The sequence below is a fragment of the Pseudoliparis swirei genome, chromosome 17, assembly GCF_029220125.1.
Source record: "Pseudoliparis swirei isolate HS2019 ecotype Mariana Trench chromosome 17, NWPU_hadal_v1, whole genome shotgun sequence".
NCBI classification, from domain to species: domain Eukaryota; kingdom Metazoa; phylum Chordata; class Actinopteri; order Perciformes; family Liparidae; genus Pseudoliparis; species Pseudoliparis swirei.
The window spans coordinates 13,966,604-13,977,392 of NC_079404.1; the positions used below are offsets into that span (position 1 = coordinate 13,966,604).

At 40.6% G+C, this 10,789-nt stretch overlaps 1 long non-coding RNA gene across 1 annotated transcript; it reads left to right on the top strand.

Moving 5' to 3' along the window:
* Positions 1–1,436: 1,436 nt before the first annotated feature.
* LOC130207308 (uncharacterized) lies at positions 1,437–10,280 on the top strand. The gene is made up of 4 exons (XR_008834270.1): positions 1,437–1,500; positions 3,896–4,077; positions 4,187–4,286; positions 10,151–10,280. It is a non-coding gene; the product is annotated as an uncharacterized LOC130207308 (long non-coding RNA).
* Positions 10,281–10,789: the final 509 nt, after the last annotated feature.

Genomic DNA, 10,789 nt, shown 5'->3' on the forward strand with positions numbered 1-10,789 from the left:
CGCTTCAGAGCACTAGCAAGGGTATAAGGTCAGAGTTCAAAGTATCATCAGCTGTGCTGTCATGGAAACGGCAGCGTTTACTCATCTGATGGTCAGTTTTAATGCAAGGACAGTGGTTCATTTTAAACTATAGGATAATTTTGCTTTAAATTTTTCTCAGTGTTGAAAGGTTTGATGTTGACTTATTTTTAAAGCTCCAAAACTACACTTGTTCTTTTATGTGGCCTTTTGGACTGATGACAGATTTGGAAATATTAAACACCGATATTTCTAAATGTTTCTGTTGTAGTCCTGATGCTTTAGGTTGTTTTTGTGGCTGCAGATGTTCCCAGTTGAAGTATCGTTATGAATGGCTCGTTACATTTGACATATCACTTCTTTGTGCTTGTATTATTTTTGCATTTGACATGTCTTCGTGTTTCCATTGTGTGCTATGAAGCAAATCATACATCTCCTGTCTTCACGATTATGACCAAAGCTTCGGGATCCACCATTGTGGTCAATCGAAACACACCCGCGGTTTGTTTTTCCACTTCCTGTTTGTGACCGTTGTGAAGGGTTTCCTTGCAATCAGTGCTGCGGCAGGCAGGGGGGAGAAAATCAATACTTTCAATGTAACATGCGGCCAATGGAATAGGGGAATGATTTATGTAGGGATGGCTACTCCCTGAATCAGATGGGATTTGTGTTTGGTGGCCGGATGAGTGGAGGGGAGGAGGAGGGGTGGCACAGAGACCCAGAGCAAGAAGAACTATAAAAGGTTTTTAAAAAAAGTGTGCTTCACTGCTGTTGATCGCGGCACCACTCCTCTCCCTTTCCCGCTGTCCCTCTCCTCTTTTCATCTCTCACACACACACCATGCTCTCTGGCTATCCCGCTAAATCTTAGTGCTGTATTATTATGAAACTAAGACCGACGGGACGCACGCATACACATGCCAGGAGTTTAGCAGGTTTTAGACCACCCGCTATAGAAAGGGCATATGCCCCCATCTCCTCTCCAGATTAATGGGAGCATGTGAATATTCTCGTACAGTCGGAGAGGAAGAGATAGGGGCAAGGGGTAGGGAGGGGTTGGAGATGAAATGTGGAGGGAGAGTGTAAGAGCCATGCAGACAGACAAGGCTAGAGGAGTGAGAGCAAGTCGCCGAGGTAATGAAGCAGAGAGCAAGTCTTGGAAAGAGACTGAAAGATTGAATTGTGGTGGCGGGAAAGAACGAGAGAAGCGAGGACATCACAGCCATAGCCAAATATGTGTGTGTGTGTTTGCTTTATTGCAGTGGCCCCACCTACCCCTCCATCCTGTAAGGAGGCACAGTCCTAAGGAGGAGGGGTAGGATCCCCTCCCTCAGCCACACACACACACACACACACACATACTCTCTCTGTGGCTCATACACACACTCTGCTCTGTGAGGGAGCAGTCGCTGAAGAGCTGGATAGACCATGCGTGGTTCTGCAGGTGTCCCACCCTTCTCTCATCACATGGATGCTTTAGAAGGTACTATTTCCATTTGTTTCTTTCTCGTTTATGTCATATATCCCAATTCTTTTTCAGTTTTCTTGGGTTTGCTGTTTCTCCTTCTTTGCTCGAAGATTTATTCCCCTCATTGTTCGGAGTAATCTGTGAGCCACATGTTTGTGGGAGATGACATGTGCGACTGCATGGTTGTTTACAAGCTCTACTGTAACAGCTGGTCTGACAACTTTAGTAGAGTGGATTATATCAGCTACATGCGTTTCACCTCGATTGTGTTATTATGTGATGCTTTATTCAAAACTAATGTTATGGGGGTCGCTTGTTGTATTGTTTAGTCTTGTATTTTATCTGTATTGCCGCTCAACTCTTCAGGGTGGAGGGAGACAAAGCGCATTATTAATGCTCTGTGTACTGCCAATCAGATGTGTATTCGTCATGTTTGGGGTTGAGTCGCCTCAAGTCCACTATAAATACATAGCAGCATTTTTACAATAAAAGTGAAGTTTTACACTTTTTCTGGGTGTGGTAGTGATGATGGTGGCTGTGAAAGAGTGGAACTAAGTCAGAGTTGTGGCTATGCTCCAAATTGATCTTTTCATCATTAAATGTAGATGTGTGTGTCACATAAAAATGTGTAAAGGCCAAACTAGAATATTGGTTAGAGAGAAATAAGGGAGATGTCTAATAGTCTGGGGAAGTGAGTGGGGGAGAGCACATGTCTAGCATGGGGAACACCTAATACACCCCTCTTCTGCTGATACACTAGAGATGGAATTACTGGAACAATAGTCTCTAATATATTGATTCAAATATGTGCTATGGACATTTTATTTATACAAGTTATAAAAGTGTTATAATTCTATATGTACTGTCCATTTCATTATATCTGACATATTTACCGGGATGACTCGGCTAAATTGTTTGCCTTATTTTGCATTTGTCCAACTCGGGAATTTCTAGAACTAATAAGACATTTGGTTTCCTGCCTTAGCTTTTGGTTGTTTGCTCAGGATACGTAAAGACCATATCTATTTTTTAACAATGTTGAAGTTTTCAGGACAGTTCTCCTCTTATTGTCTATCAGTAGTACTCAAAATATGTCCAGGTCATTACATCCTTGTTTGGACATAAATTTGGTGACCATTTGTTTAAATAGACCTGACAAACAACCTAAAAATTCCTCCTGGAAATCGGTTCCTTCCACAATATCTCCCCTCATCCTTTTTCTTCTGCTCATCATTTAGGTTAAAGCAGTGTTCTCCCCCCCCCCCCCCCCCCCCCTTTTTAAGCTTATATTGACCTGTTAATAGTATTATCCACAGAGCGTGTGGCAGGGCCAGGGTCACATCCCTCTAGGGTTGGGATGGTCAGCCCTCTGGCCACAGTTTGGTCAGAGAGTGGCCAATTGGACCAAAGCTGTGGTCATCCTTCAATCTAGCTCCTTTCACAGCAGAGGTCACACGAGTCAAAGGGTAATAAGTTTAACCCCTTGAAGGGTGAGGAGTCAGAGGTCACAAACAAGGCAATAGAGAGAAGGTTTGCATCATCAATCAGATGGTTATATCTGTGCATATCGATGGCACATGTACGCTTTTGCCAATCTCATTTGCATGGTTTACTAAACACAAAAGACAGCCATTATGATCATATAAATGTGAACAAAAATAACATTGGAATTCCAATTGTGTTTGTAACCTTCCTTTGCGATATTTAATACATTTATTATGCAGTCATTTGAATACGATCCTGAGTAATGTTTGTAAATGACATCCACGTTTGCAAATGATTTCGTTGATCAGTCCATTTCCATGCCGATTCCCAATACCAGTAAATAAAGAAAAGATATTCTCTTTGCAGGAATCAAGTGTTCTGTTATCTTTTTTATCCTGCCTTAAGTGTTTGTTTATTTAAGAGAAACTATGATATGACTTTATATATATATATATTATCATATCATTTGAACCATATTACCAGTTTTTCAAATATATATGGACTCTGTGAACTGGCTATATGTAAACTGGTTATGTTGTTACCCTCATGCTCCACCCTTAATACCATTTTGCATTTTGTGTGAAAGTCTGAACACGAGGACTAAATCAATGTTTTGATATGTTTTTCTTATGAGGGAATAATTGTAATAATTGTTGTATGATGCCTTTATATGAATTGATTTTAGGTCTATTTGTAGATGTGTGGCCTCGTTAGTTAATTTACACAATCTTATGCAAATAATCATTGTCTCGGCCTCTCAGGGTTTTAAATTTTTTTTAAATACAAGTAATCATTCCTCCATTTTACGGGGTGCTATTAAAACAATTTCCCCCAATGATACGGCCACACTAACTTCAATTCTACTGCAGATGAGAACGTGTGCCCCTCCTTGTAAATCTGAAATGGTGCTGTGCTGATGTTTCAGCGTCTCCCAGAGGTCTGCTCTCCCTGGCTGATGTGTCAGCATTAAGCTCGGCCTGCCTGCTCGGCTGCTGGGGCCGTGGTGGCGACCAGCCCAGCCTGGCCAAAAGCCAGACCAGACATGTCTTGGCACCAGACAACAGAGATGTGACAGGATCAACGATTGGGGTGGAATATGCTCATACAGTATGCAGTATTGCTGATCCATACTACCAACAAAGTACACAGGAACATTCTTTAAGGAATTTTATCATTTCAGATCGTCTGCCTCTGTTTTTCCTTTTTGATTCAACAGTGCAGCGTGAAGGGAGAAAGAAGCGACGGGACGGAGGATGAAAGAAGACGTGCACAAAGATCCCAGGTCGGACTCTGAACCGGGACGTCGTGCTTGCATGGTATGTTCCTCCACCAAATGAACCACCACGATGCTCCTGACGTGTATTACTTTACATGCACATTACATATCTGGGTTTGTGGTGCATAGGCACACTATAGGATGTATGCATGCCATTAAATGTGTGAACAAGAGAGATGTACATGTTGCTCAGTCAGCTATTGCACAGACGGAGACCATCAATCACAAATGCATGGTGAGCCGCATTGCTTTTTTCCTGGTCCCTTAAGTCCTTTCTCTGGGCTGGAATTACACAGCATTTTACCTGCAACACTGCATTTTTCTGGACTTAGTCTTTACCCTGCATCTTAACTCAGATTTGTGCGCTGCCATGTCTTTTTAAACTGACAAGAGGTGACATTTTATGGTGTAACTTATAAATTGTACAATCCTTCTATTCAGACTTTATGCTTTAGTCGCAGTAAAATATGCACAGAAGGAAGTCCGTAATGTTCGTGGCTTGTCTTGAAATAACGGTAGGAGTACAACATATGTTATCGAAGACCCTTCCCTTGCTGAAACTACTGTAAGCCTTTTATTAATCTCACAACAAGGGGTCTCCATGGCTGCTTGACATCTTGTGTCCCTGCATGTACCTGATGTCAGGTGTTAGAGAACTCTGCGTGCACCTCATCCAATATGAACTACTCTTTTCTTTTGTCCTTATATGGTCACTATACACATTCTTCCTATGGGTTTTACCTTTTACATTTATCTAATTAGGTCATTTATATGATCTAAAAAACTCCCTCATTTGCTGTTTTTAATTATGTACAACATGTAAAAACACAAATTAAGTATAGCTCTATGGTATGGGCCAAAGCCAGCTGTACTTGATAGATGAACCTTGGGCTTTGGATAAGCCACGAGGGTGAGTGTGCTGCGGGCGACGGTTTTGGAGAGCGCGTGTGATAATCAGCAGGTGGACTGGTTGTTGTGGTGATAAGAGCAGGTGATTGATCATGCGGTCAAGGTCTTGTCTTTCGGACAGTTTGATCAGCTGAAAGGTTCACTTCATATTTATCTCCTGAACTAACTGAAGTGTTGAAACACACTTGTTTGGCCTCTTGAAATGTATTGAGTAGTTGAAAATAAAATAGGGCAAAGTTTATCAAAGGAAAGGAATATTAAGCTGTATTGGAAAGTGTCTATAAAGACACCTACAGATGTGTTTGGGGTCTTACTGAAGTGATGCAGGGCCCGGCTTGTCAAGAAATGCTCTTTGTAAAGGTCACACATTACTGCTTGCTATGTTGGGATGCGGCCAATAAAACATTCAATAACTGACCCTGTGAAACATGCACTAATTTCAATGTTTTGTCAAGGGTTTTATTCTCACAATTGAAAATATGCCATTTAAAGAAACATCAAATAATTATACAGCCTCATTAATGGAACTGAAACTACACTTAAGTAACGACTTAACCACAAACCCATAATTCAGCAGTCATTAAAAAACGACATTGATAAGCATGTTCCTTCTGTTGGTCGGTTCTGCAAGTTATAAAGTGTACACCCCTGTTGTGCTATGCCTTCGAGAGCATCCAGCACACACAGAAGGTAATCCACACGATGGTGCAGTGTAACTCACCTCACGACTGAAACTGGTGTTTTCCTTCGGCTCAGAATGGAGCAGAGCAGAGTCTTCATCAGTGAAACCTCTTGAACATGACCCGACATTATCAAGAGCAAGTCGAATTTAGAAAGGGAAGTTGATTCTAAAGATTGCTGAAATGCTATATGTTTTGTTCCATGTGTTTTCAAGAGTCTTAAATAATCATACCACCAAACTGAATAGAGTTAAGGTTCATCGAGGGAACTATTTCATAAATGTGGCCCATATTTGTAATTTTTTTAATTATAGGAGATGCTTTGAGTTCCCATTCTATTGTTCCCTGTTAAGCTTTGCAAAAATGAGATGCTACTTCATATATGATTTGGTGATACTGTATTTGATGAGATAGCAAGGCCTCATTCAATGCCGGTGCCGTCAGTTAAATCAAGGTAATGAACGGGACCTTGAAATGTCCAAAGACATTAACGTAATGTTCCCTTGGAACCGGCCAGTCGTCCACTGGGCCTAAATCGACTCCGCACTCATTTACATGAGACATAAATTCACATTTAAATGGCAGAAAATTGCTCGGGTGGCTGATACACTGGGGCATATCAAATTATAATTGTACTCAGCCGTGTGTGTATGTGTGGGTGATATAAGATTGAAGAGATGTGTGGAGGAATTATGGGTCCAATAACTGAGATGGGATGTAAATATGGCCAGGACGGTCAGTCGTCTGATGTGCTACCGGCCCATTTCATCTGAGACTGCAATGCAGGGGCTGAATGGGCAGCCAGTCCCACACCAAACGACTAGCAAATCATTAACGGTCTCCATAGCACGACAGGGAAGTGTTTCATATGATGCAGCGGATTCTTTCCTCGATTAATCACTTGACTGTAAAATGTAAGATATATTTATATATTATTTTAAAATGTCCAAAATGATGTTTCCAAATGTCTTGTTTTGTCCAACCAACATTCCAAAAAACAAAGATAATCTCTGTAGAGTGACATCAAAGAGATAAGCTGCGAATCCTCCCCTCAGATAATGTTTAGTGTTTTCGCTTTAAAAATGGACTTCAACCAATCGACCACTTGTTGCAGCTTTTAAGATTACTCATCCACTAACAAACATCTGGGAAATGTAACACAATACAAATCACTGAACAATGAACACATATGGTACACTTTCTATTTGTTTTCATGTGCTTCTCATTGTCCGTCTAGTTCACGGGGCATAACTTGCTTGTACTGTTGCAGTTTGCTGACTTCTACTCAAATACATTGTGCCCCGTCCTCATCCCTCTTTCCCTCTCTTTCTTAGAGCACTTTTTTTCTTTCACCTCCCCTCCAACGGAAAGGCTTGAACAAATACACATGTCACATCAGTTCATGGAGATCCCAATTGTTTTTAGCCTTTGACCAAGAGGTCTATGGGTTGCCTGTGTTTCTCAGCATGGCTTCGTATACGCAACCCCAACCCCAACCCCAACCCCAACCTCGCCCTCGCCCTCGCACAACCCTTGCACACCATGCTGAACATGCACTCAGATGTATAGACTCATACATCATACATGAACATTGCATCTCTCTATATGCACTCTCACACACTGTTTTCTTTTTAAATCTTACCCCATGTCATTCAGTCCAAACTGAACCATCAACAAACAGTACAATATGGCTCACCAGGAGGCCCCTTACAGACCTGTTTCGTAATTTGGGCAGCTCTGTCTATTGTATCGGCATCCTTTGATAAATGTACCTCCAACTGATACAATGCGTCAGTCTTTTTGTTAGAGCAAGATAATTGCTTGTATAGCGAAGGGCCAGGGCCTTAATGAAGTGCTAAAGCTACTGGGCACAAAGGTTGTCTTTGCTCTTCACATTAGATGACAGCTAACGAAGCAGACAGCACAGTGAAAGGATGCAGACTAAAGTTCATCTGGTGATATCATTATTTTATTGTTCAGAGCTATATGTGGAAGCCAGTAAAGCGTAAATCAAATTTGTTCAACACTGAATTTGAACTAGCCATTGATGAGTCACAGTGAGGGCCTAACTGAAGAAAACAATGCGTTGGGTCTGAATAGGTGGCCAGTGTCAGTAATGTGCAGGAGCATCTTGACCTTCCCAGGATTTCTCCTTACATAAAGCCATACATGGTCAAATGTGGGGTTTGAGGAGCATTATTTGCTCAATCAAAACTTTAACAAACATCTTATTTTGTTTGGGACTTATTTGTCGTCAGTAAAGCAAAGGCTCTTTTAAGGGGTCACCAGTATCAGCTCAGATTGACCATTTAATTCCTCTTAGTCTTTGCTCCCTCCCCTTTCAGTGCTCTGGCTGTCCTGCTCTTCAGTTTCGAGTGTAACAGCAGGACTCTTGACACCCAAGACTGGTGTTAGGCAGAATACAACAAGACCATTTGGGTTTATTTATTTATTTGGTCATCGAACAAATTACAGTAGAAATGCAGTCGCAGCTATTTTTAATGAAGTCTTTCAAGATATCTATTTTTAATGTTTCCTTATGAAAATTCAAATTACAAGATTACAAGATTACAAGCACATCTATTGTTTGCAAAAGCGTTCAACCTGGAATGCTTTGAAATGTTTGCCTGCAAGGTGAGCTCTACTGAAGATGCTATCACACGAGTAGAATAATCTTATATTCTTCTTTAATAGCAGTGTTGCACGATTTCTATGGTAACGTTTTTTTTGGTGGGGGGTAGGATTGGGGGACAGGGTTTGGGGAGGGGGGGGGGCTCATGATGTTGGGACAGATGGCATTTAGCTCTAGCTGTGCCGAGCTCAGTGGGACCCGAAGCTTAAGAGGTTAGGCCTGTCAAAACCACTCTGTTCATTCACTGCCTAACAAAGTGTGGACTGTCAGCCTGTTCCGTTTAATAAACTTAAGATTTTTCTTTTGTCAACGCCAGAGCAACACTTTGCAACTCGATGACCTGAATATCCCAACGTGCATCAAGGCCCAGTGGAAAAGATTGCACCTCTGGCGAAAGACTTTCAAAACTGTGTGGACATAAGGATGAACTCGTCTGTTAAACTGCATTAGCTGAGAGTGTTTTGTGAATTAAACACAGTGAGGTTGACTGTATGCACGACCATGATAAATGTGTCAACATGTTACATGGAGCATTTTTTGTTAAAATCCATATTACGTGACTCAAAAACCTCAACAATAAAAGGCCAATCAGTAGCATCTGTGCCTCATATTGTTGATACAGCAGTGCAACAAATCTCAAAGCATAAATATGACACACACACACACTCATATATATATATATATATATAAACATATACATATATATATATTTAAAAAAATATATATATATGAACACACACACATACAGTGTATGTATATATATATATATATACAGGACTGTCTCAGAAAATTAGAATATTGTGATGAAGTTCTTTATTTTCTGCAATGCAATTAAAAAAACAAAAATGTCATAATCTGGATCATTTCAATCAAACAAAAAAATTTATGCAATTTTTTTTTTTTTTAATACATTGCTGTTTACAGCAACGAAAACTCAAATATCCTATCTCTAAATATTAGAATATCATGAAAAAGTATACTAGTAGGGTATAAACAAATCACTTGAATTGTCTAATTAATGACAAACACTCAGCTGTTATAAATCTTTTTTTTACTTGGTCTGAGGAATTATTAAAATTTTATGAGATAGGATTTTAGAGTTTTCTTAAGCTGTAAACCATAATCAGCAATATTAAAAGAATAAAAGGCTTGCAATATTTCAGTTGATTTGTAATGAATCCAGAATGCATGATTTTTTTTTTTTTTTTTATCATTAGAAATAAAGAACTTTATCACAATATTCTAATTTTCTGAGACAGTCCTGTATATATATACACAATAAACACATGGAAAAAAAGGGGTGACATGGAACAAGGGTAATTGACTAGAATCAAACTAGGGTGTTGTGGTTATTTATATAATATATTGCCCCATTTTCAGCATTTCTTTGCCACACTTTGACTCCAAGTCTGAATCCACATGCAATCACTTTCAAAACATTGTATTTCACCACAAGAGGGAGACATACTGTAACATGCGGCGTGATTCTCCACCGTACTGTACACACAGTCCACACAGGACTACAGCGCTCATCTGCTCTCCAAAGGCCTGCAACACAACAGATGCACACACGTATCAGGATATCCTAAACTGTCATGGGATCGTGCAGATTTGTTGAGTAAATATGTTGTAATTTTGGCCATCTTGCCTCCCCTCTCCCCCTCATCTCTCAATTTGTTTCAGTGCTTGTTGGGGTCAAAGGCTGAGGGCTGGTGAGTGGTGACCCGAGTGAGAGGCCTGGGTGCCATCTGACCTCTAAGTGGATGTGCAGCTGACCCTGGAGGATACTGCTCAACAAAGGGAGGCACGTGCCTTGGCCTTGTCGCCATGGTAACACAGGACCTTTTTGGAACGTTGGGGGGGGGGGGGGGGGGTCTTTATTCTGATCAGTTCATATAGTCATCTTTTAGGGATTCACTTCCTTTTTGAGACAAAATAAGGCCCAAATGCATGTCCTTATAACAAACATTGTTACGAATCAAGATTAAGACTTGGTTTGAGGAAAGGGTTAGTTACGATGAGGGTAAGTCTCCAGTAAATAAATTTAATTCAATGTCATATCCCAAAGTGTGTGTGTGTGTGTGTGTGTGTGTGTGTGTGTGTGTGTGTGTGTGTGTGTGTGTGTGTGTGTGTGTGTGTGTGTGTGTGTGTGTGTGTGGAATCTAAGGGCTGACTGGGTAATCTCTGCAGGCAACTGTGATGGTGCTTTATATTCTCACAATCACCTGGAGAGATTCTGCAGTTTGTTTTATATGCCTTAAAAAAGTGTTAATATAAACCCTGAAACTGTGTCTTTATCCCAAACCATATAATGACAACTAC